Here is a 9,432-nt window from a genome sequence, read left to right on the forward strand (position 1 = left end):
GTTCAAGCCATTCTCCTGCCTCAGCCTCCTGAGTAACTGGGATTACAGGCATGCACCACCATGCCCAGCTAATTTTTTGTATTTTTAGTAGACACGGGGTTTCACCATGTTGACCAGGATGGTCTCGATCTCTTGACCTCGTGATCTACCCGCCTTGGCCTCCCAAAGTGCTGGGATTACAGGCTTGTGCCACCACGCCCGGCTGGCATACTTCATTTTTTAAACATGTTTTTCATTTTTTTCTTCCTTGACTGTATGTTTTTAAATACCCTATCTTCAAGCTCACTGAATCTTTCTTCCACATGATAAATTCTGCTGCTGAGACCCACTGATGCATTTTTTCAGTTCAGCTGACGTATTTCTGAGTTCTAGGATTTTTCTTAAAAATTATTTTAATCTCTTTGTTAAATTTCTGAATTGTTTTTCTGTGTTATCTTGGAGTTCACCAAGTTTCCTCAAAATTGCCATATTGAATTCCTGATTTGAGAGCCCACATCATTGCCCCATTGCCATCTCGGTAGGACCTGTCACTGGATCCTTGCTTTGTCCATTTGGGAAGGTCATGGTTTCCTGTTTGCTGTTGTTTCTTATGGATTTACATTTCTGTCTTTGCACTGAAGGTTTAGATATTGATTCCAGTCTTCACTGTCTGGATTGCTGTGCATGTTTAGAGGTTCTGTGTGATTTGCATGTTGACTTTTAGCGCTGGATTGCTGCCTCCTTTTTGGCACTAGATGGTGCCCTAAGTCCAAGTTTGCTGCAGCTCTCATAAAAGTTTGGAGAACTGTCTGTGTCGATGGGGGTCTGTGGGGTAGGAGGAGTCCCAAAGGAGATTCCTTGGTTATGTGGAAGCTGGATAGAGGTTTGTGCCCTGAGGACCCATGAAGAATGCCTCTTAGAACATGGTGCTGCTGAACCACCATTCTGGTTTGGTGTCTCCTTTTGCTGAACTGAAGACAGCCTCACATTTTGCTATCCTAACTCTACTCTTTTTTTTTTTTTTTTTTTTTAATTGTAGCCACCTTCAGGATATTTCTCTCTACAGACACTTGTGATACTTCTTGAGTTGAGGCAAGAATGGCTGTCTTGCTAAGAAAGCCAAGATGGTGGGGAAACCTGCTGATTTGTCTGCCTTGATCTTACTTTGTCCATGTTGAAACGATAAGTCTAGGAAGACTTTTCCATGCAGTGGCTGGCAGTTTAGGCAACATCACTCTTGAGAATACAACTGTCATTTATTAAGCCAGACGTTAATGAGATTTACAAAATGCAACACAATGCCTCTCTTCTCACTAAATTTCCTTTCCCTTCCTTTCCTTTCTTTTCCTTTCTTCCCTCCCTCCCTCCTTCCTTCCCTTTCCTTCTCTCTTTCCTTTCCTCCCTCCCTCTTTCTTTCTCTCTCCTTCCTTCCTCTTTCCTTCTTTCCCTTTCTTTTCTTTTCTTTTCTTTTCTTTCTTTCCTTTCTTCACCAAGCTGAGGTCTTCCTATGGTCTAGCTTAGTACTTCTGGCCTCAAGCAGTCCTCCAACCTTGACCTCCCAAAGTCCTGCAATTATAGGCATGGCCACCACATCCAGACTTACTAAACATTTTTTATTTATTTCTTGTTTAGGTAAATACTAAAAGCATTTTATTTAAAATAAAATATGGTATTATAAAAATATGTTATTCATACCAACAAACAATAAATTTATGATTTTCATTTTAAATAAATTAGAAAATACATATTTTAAATATTTCATTTTAATTTTTAGTATATATACATAAGTGCTTGTGAGTGCATCCCACATAAACAAAAGCATTTTAAAATTTATTCACTAATTTTTAAGGGTGTAAAAAAGCCCTAAGACCAAATTTTGAGAACTACCGGTATACTTCATACATTTCACATGCATTGTTTCAATTTAACCTCAAAAAACAAATTTGTGAAATAAACAGGTCTAATCTTGTATCTTATTCTGAATTGCTTACTGCTTTATCCTCAGTGTTTGAATAGTGCCTGTATATTCTAACTGTTCAATAATATTTGTTGAAAGAATAAACATAAAGAAACAGGTTGAAAGAAATTAAGTCAATTACTGCTATGTAACAAGACCTGTGCTAGGTCTTGTTTTATGTTCATCATTACATATAATTGATATGAAATTAAATGATCAAGAGGTATTGCTACCATATTTTACAGATGTGGAACTGGAGGTATTGCTACCATATTTTACAGATGTGGAACTGAGAATTATCAATGTTAAATCTGTTGTCCTATGTTAGCCAATTAACAAGTAGAGGTTTGGTGACTAAAAGTCAGGCCTTCTGATTTCTGTTGCTATTTTCTTTTCATAAGATATTTCTTGGAGTCCTTCACTGAGAAAAAAATGATTTGTAAAATAAATCTTCCATAGGCAAAATGTTGCTCCTTCTACCAGAGGGTTGACAAACTATGGCTGTAGGAAAAATCTTACCTGTGAGCTAACAATGGTTTTAATATATTTAAGTTTTTGAAAGGAGAAAAACCAAGAAACAGTAGTATTTTATGACATATGAGTATTAGATGAAACTCAATTTTCAGTGTCCATAAATAAAATCTTATTGGAACTTAGTCATAACTATTTGCTTTCCTGTTATCTACAGCTCCTTTGGCATTACAAAGTTTGAGTTGAATAATTGCGACAGAGATCTTAGGGCCTGAAAACTCAAAAATATTTACCTCCTGGCTTTTATTTTAAAAAACAACTGTGCTAACTCCTGTTCTAACAAATCATTTCTTTCGACAATTTCTTCCAATTGAAATCAACATGAAGAAAGAATTATCAGTGAATGAAATTATTGTATCTTCTTTTCATGAAGTTATTGACCACACATTTATTCACTGAGGCAATGAAATTTTGAGTAAATTTTTTATAGTTTATTTTTAACTCAGAATAAATTGCTGTATCAAAATTGCTTGAATAATCAAGTTCAGATTAATCAAATAGATCACCGGAACACATGACTCTGGAGTCAAGAGTCTTTATAAAACAGCCAAAATATCCTTTATAAAACATCAGATTGTTTTATTTTCCTGTTTAAGAGGTTCCATTATCTTCCCTTAGAATAACTAACTTTCTGTCTTCTTAAAAAGAGATCCATGAAAAGAAGTGTCCCTTATTCTGCCTCTAGGCAACCAGTATGTGAGAATGTGATCCCAGAAGCTGCATCAGCTCTCTTGTGACCGTGAGCAGAACTAGCACAACCTCTGAGAGTGACAAAACAGAAAGATGGAAATACTCTGGATCCTTAATTACTTCCTTCAGCCAGGGTGACAGAGCAAGACCCTGTCTCCAAAAAATTAAATTAGTAAAAATAGAGGCTCATACAAAGAAAACTCAGCCAGAAGACATGGGAAATGCTCTAGCTGATTTTCATGCCAAAAACATTACTCAGTTCTGTGAGTTATGTTATTTAAACCTGTCAGCTAGAAATAATAAACATATTCCCTGATACCTGACTTTTAATTCTTTTTAATTCTTAGGAGCAGTTTGTTGTCCATAGTCAACAGTATCTGCTCCTAAGAATTAATGCTCCTAAGAATTAAAAAGAATACTGAGAATGAGACGGATGCTATTTTATTTTTTTATTATTTTATTTTATTTTAAGATGGAGTCTCTGTCGCCTGGGCTGGAGTGCAGTGGTGTGATCTCTGCTCACTGCAACCTCTGCTTTCTGGGTTGAAGTGGCTTTTGTGCCTCTGACTCCCGAGTAGCTGAGATTACGGGCGTGTGCCACCACCACCAGCTAATTTTTATATTCTTAGTACAGATGAGGTTTCACCATGTTGACCAGGCTAGTCTCAAACTCCTGATTTCAGGTGATCTGCTCGCCTTGGCCTACCAAAGTTCTGAGATTATAGGCCTGAGCCACCTCGCCCAGCCAGGATGCTATTTTAATTCTCTTTCTGATTTGTGAGAAAATGAAGTTGGTCTCTTGTTGCTCCCAGATTCCCTAAAGGGACCTTTGTTATGCTCCTCACATTCCCTTCCACAATAGTACTGATAAGACAATGTAAACTATCAATAAGTATTGGGGTTGGGGGGATTGTTACAAAGTTGTAAAAACTACTTAGAATCATTGCTTAAACTGGCAAACTCATAATCCACTGTACAGAAAAGGTCCATGTGTATGGCTGCAGTCAGAGAAAATGTTTTTACCTTCAAGTTACAGAAAATCCAATTAATGAATTAATCTTAAGAGCATTTATTATCTCACATAGCAAGACATCTAGAAGCCACATAGCAATGAGGAGATCTTTAATTCTCTGACTGAAAGAAGTAATTAAGGATCCAGAGTATTTCCATCTTTTTGTTTTATCACGCTCAGAGGAGACAGGATCTCACTACCTTGCCCAAGCTAGTCTTGAACTTCTGGCCTCAAGTAATTCTCCCGTCCCTGCTGCTGAAAGCACTAGGATTACAGATGTGAGCCACTGCACCCAGCCCATCCTCTATTTTTATAACAGCATTCTTTTTAGACAGCAGTATAGCAGCATGGAGCTCTTAGCATGCAGGCCATTTTTTTATTGGTGGGCCTGAAGAAGTGAGGAAACCTCCTTGCTTCCAAAGTATTACAAGATCACGAGCCACCCCAAAGGCATAGAGAGTGCCAGTGCAAACATTGACAGACTGGTTTTTATATAAAATGTAGGTACCAGTAAGAGCATAAAGTTTTGCCGGCTGAGCCGACTTCAGGTGGGCAGTTTGATGTTTGCAATGAGGGCAGTCACCACCTGTTTTCCTGATCTCTAGCATAAGATTCATCTGCAAAAAAAAGAGATCAAATCAGTATTTTATAAAGAAATGTTATGCAAATCAGGACGGGGAGCGACTAGTTCAGAGGTTACTGTTTTACAGTCACCTTTCTGGGTATGATAAAGGCAACAGAGCAGCAGGATTGAGAAGGTTACATTTCAGATGAAGATTAGGAGGTGAGAGCAAAAGGAAAAACGATCCCATGAAGTTAGGCTGCTAACACAAAGATATTGGGAATCTTATAATAGTTCCCTGACTTATTTCACTAAATGCAATGTGGATCATTCATATTGTTGCATGGGACAGAATATCCTTCCCTTATTAAAGTCAAACAACATTGCAATGTATGTAAACACTACATTCCATCAATGGATATTTGAGTTGCTTCTACCTCCTGACTATTGTGGATAGTGCTGCTATGAACACGGGCATGCAAATACCTCCTTGAAACTCTGCTTTCAGTTCTTTTGTATATATACCCAGAAGTAGGTTTTCTGGAAGATATAGTTCATTCTATTTTTAATTTTTGTTTTTTTAAACCCAACTTTTATTTTAGATTCAAGGGATATGTGTGAGGTTTATTACTTAGGTACATTGGATGATGCTGAGGTTTGGGGTACAGGTGATCCCCTCACCCAGGTAGTGAACATAATACCCAATAGGTAGTTTTTCAGCCTATGGCCCCCTTCCTCCCCTCTCTAGTAGTCCTTAGTGTCTATTGCTTCCATCTTTATGTCCATGAGTACCGGATGTTAAGCTCCCACTTATAAGTGAAAACATGCAGTATTTGATTTTCTGTTCCTACATTAATTTGCGTAAGAAAATGGCCTCCAGCTATACCCATGTTGCTACTAAGGACATGATTTCATTCTTTTTCTATGACTGTGTAGTATTACATGATATAGATAGATAGATACCACATTTTCTTTATCCAATCCAAGTACTATATGATTCCACTTATACGGGATATCTAAAATCGTCAAATTCATAGAAACAGAAAGTGAATAGGTGGTTACCAGGGCCTGGAGGAAGGAGGAAAGGGGAATTGTTTAATGTGTATAGAGTTTCAGTTTTGCAAGATTAAAAAAAAAGTTACTGAGATCTGTTTCACAACAACGCGAATACCCTTAATTGAAATGTACCCTTTAAAATGGTTAAGATGCAAAATTATATGTATTTTTCTTTTAACCCCAGTAAATTAAAAAGAAAAGAAAAAAGGTATTGGGTAAGGTTAGAGCTGAGAAAACTTTGCACCTATGTGTTATGTGAAGATAAGCATTATTACCTGAGGTTAGATCCACAGATGCTTTGGCAGCAGTCTAATCAAGCACTCCAAGAGGAGGCCTAAGCTGATTATCATGTTCTTGTGCGAGGATTCTCAAGGCCTGATTATTTCTTTCAGGTGCAAATAGGATGAAATGTTTTTCATAACTGGGCAATCCCAAAGCAGGGAGTTTTTATAATGCCTCTTTTAATTTTCAAAGGCCTGGTTCATGTTTTTCTTCCCAAGAAAGGGGTTCAGGGACTAAGTGTTCAGCGAGTTCATACACTAAAGACCCTAAGAGGGGAAAATTAGAAACTCCTTGATTACCAACATCTAATTAAACTTAAGAACTTGCAAAGTTGCTTCTAGTTACCAGTCTAGGCAATTCCTGGGAAAGCTTACTTAGGAGACACTTAATCTGGATGCCTGCAGCACTCAGGTGATGTCCTAAATAGCGAACAGCATCTATTGAGAATTGTAATTTGTCTCTGGAGATCTTAAGTCCCTTTTCTGCTAAGTGCGATAATAAATAAAAGGAATCCTGCTGGGATGCCTCCTTAGTAAGGGAACAGAGTAAGAGGTCATTGGTGTATTGCAGGAGTCGACCCTCTAGGAGACTGGAGGATGCTCAAGTCTCGATGGGAGTACTTGAGAGAAACAGAAGGGGGCCTTCAATGAACCCCTGAGACCTGACCATCCAATCCTGTTGAATTATTCCAGCTGACAGCAAACAGGACTGACTGTCAGAGTCACCTGGAATATTAAAGCAGGCTTAACATGTTACTTTACAACTGTAAAAACATTTATAATCTGGGGAAACTTGTGACAAAAGACTGTTAGGGTTTGGAATCATCCGGAAACAGGGCATAACTATCCTGTTAATGGCTCTCAGATTCTGAACAAATTGCCATCCTCATCCATTAGGTTTTTGTACAGGTAAAATTGGAGTGTTACAAAGGCTGCTACATGGAATAATTAATATTTGAGCAATTAAGTCTTCTATTATTGGCACTGGCAGAAGACTTTATATGGCCTCAGGCTTTAAAGACTAATTTTAAATTGCGGTAATTTGGGAAGGGGCTTGGTGAGATCTACTTGAATTTGAGTGCTCTGCACTTTTTAGTCTTCCAAGGTCAGTATTTAATTTGCTTCATAGCAATTGGGTAGCTCAGTTAGATCAGGGGCATTTTGTGGACTGTCCTCTTCCTCTACGTCTAGGACAGACTGCAAAGTGCAATTAAGATCTGGCTCAGGTGGGCCAGAGAATTCCAGAGTCACATCTCCATTAGAGGCAAACCACATCAGATCTTTTAGCTTAGACAGAAGGTCTCTGCCCAATAAATTGACTGGAGTTCTGTCAAATAGCAAAAGAGAATATTTTTCAGTAAAAAGGTCTAGAGTCTTTGTGTAGGTTAAGACGTGAATTCCTTTTGAACTCAATTTGATAACCCCAGAACTGTAATTCTGTTTTACTGCTAGGGAGAAGTTATTCTATAAAAGTGGTGTTTAAGCTGGAACTAGTCTCTCTGGTGTCAACTACGACTGGAAAAAAAAAAAACTTCATTAATTTTTAATTTTGTATCCCCTTGATTCTTTAAATGAATAAACGGCAACAGCTTACTGGACCTTGCCTTGGAGGTCTGTCTGGCCAGTGGTAACATGGAGATTATTATCAGAGGGTGGGCGACCTGTATTTTGGGTCTTCCCTTTTAAAAATCTTTGGAGGCAGTCCTTTTAACAGTGTCCCAGTTGTTTGCACAATAGCAACAATTCTTTGGAAATGGTTGTTTTAGGAGTTGCTTACCGGAAAAGTGCCCTGGGGCATGTCCAAAAGTCACTCCAGGTTGCTAGTTGCCATGAAATTGCTAGGATATTAATTCAGAAGCCTTTTGTTTCTTATCTTGTTCTCAGATCATTTCAAAATGTTCAGCCATAATTATTAGTTCAGGAGGTCTTGTAGCCTCCCATCCAATCTTTTGTTTTGTTTTTACGAGTCTCCTAATCTCCAGGAGGAGCCCATTTGGAAAAAAGGCAGCTAGGGCTGGCTGAGTTGTATCATCAATTTGGTGGAACTGGAATAACTTGAGAAATAGGGCTTCCAAGCAAATTTTAAAATCAGTAACATAACTCATTTTTCTTTTTCCCATAGGCCTAGATGATGTAGACCCGTCAATGTGGGTGGGGAACACATTAGGAATAGCTTTCAAAGGTCATTTGAGATTTTTAAGGCTTTGGCCCATAAGTAGATGAGTTGGGGCTTTTTGGGTCCTTGATATCATTCTCAGGAGAATACTTTTCCTCTTCTTATATCCATTTTGGGGCTTCCTTGGGTGGTGCATTTGTTAATAGAGGGTGTGTATCCAGGAGTCATAGGTTCTATTTAAGGCTGAATTCTTGAGAAAACTTTTGAGGGTCTTCCCTAGGATTGGGAAATTCTTTAATTATAGCCTAAGCTCTGTTTTTGTCCAGAGAATGTAAGTGACTTAAGAGTTATCTCCTGAATTTTCAGGTGGCTTTATTTTATTTAAAGAAGCAATTTGACTGCTTTTTCAGAGGCAAAATAAAGTAATTCAGATGGAGTTACTAGATTGTGAATATTCAGGAATAGAATGTATTAGACATATTGAGGCAAAGTAAGACAGAAGAGAGCAGTAGGAGCATGCCAGTTCCATTGTCCTTGGTATGAGGCATGGTTTGCATTTTTCACTTTTCATTGATTTTTCTTTTTCTTTTTTTTTGAGATAGTCTCACTCTGTTGCCCAGGTGCAGTGGCTCAATCTCAGCTCATTGTAACCTCTGCCTCCCGGGTTCAAGTGATTCTTGTTCCTCAGCCTCCCAACCCAAGTAGCTGGGACTAAAGGCACTCACCACCACACCTGGCTGATTTTTGTATTTTTGGTAGAGACAGGGTTTCACCATGTTGGCCAGACTGATCTTGAACTCCTGACCTCAAGTGATCCACCCACCTTGGCATCCCAAAGTGCTGGGATTACAGGCATGAACCACCGTGCTCAGCCTCTCATTGGTATTTCATAATGAATCTTTTTAAGAAGCTATTTTAAAACTCCTTTTCTCTTTGAGGTTTTTGAATGCCAATTAAAATAAGAATTACATTTTCTCTTCTTATTTAAGAGGCTCGTTATTTGAGTATACGTCTTAGAGGAACAATCTTGTTCATCTGGAACATTTCACATAATGGCCATTGTAATTCCGAGTTAGCTTTAGTAAGATCTGGTCACTCTTACAAGTATTTGCAGCTACTGGGGCTACAACTCTTATACATGAAAAAGGCAGGTGTACCAGATAGTGCAGTACTCGGATCTTTAGAAATTATGAAACTGCCTTTGCAAAGATTATGACTGTGAGAGAAGCCCTGCATGGCTGACTCCTC

The sequence above is a fragment of the Cebus imitator genome, unplaced genomic scaffold (genome assembly GCF_001604975.1).
Source record: "Cebus imitator isolate Cc_AM_T3 unplaced genomic scaffold, Cebus_imitator-1.0 Scaffold33, whole genome shotgun sequence".
NCBI lineage: Eukaryota > Metazoa > Chordata > Mammalia > Primates > Cebidae > Cebus > Cebus imitator.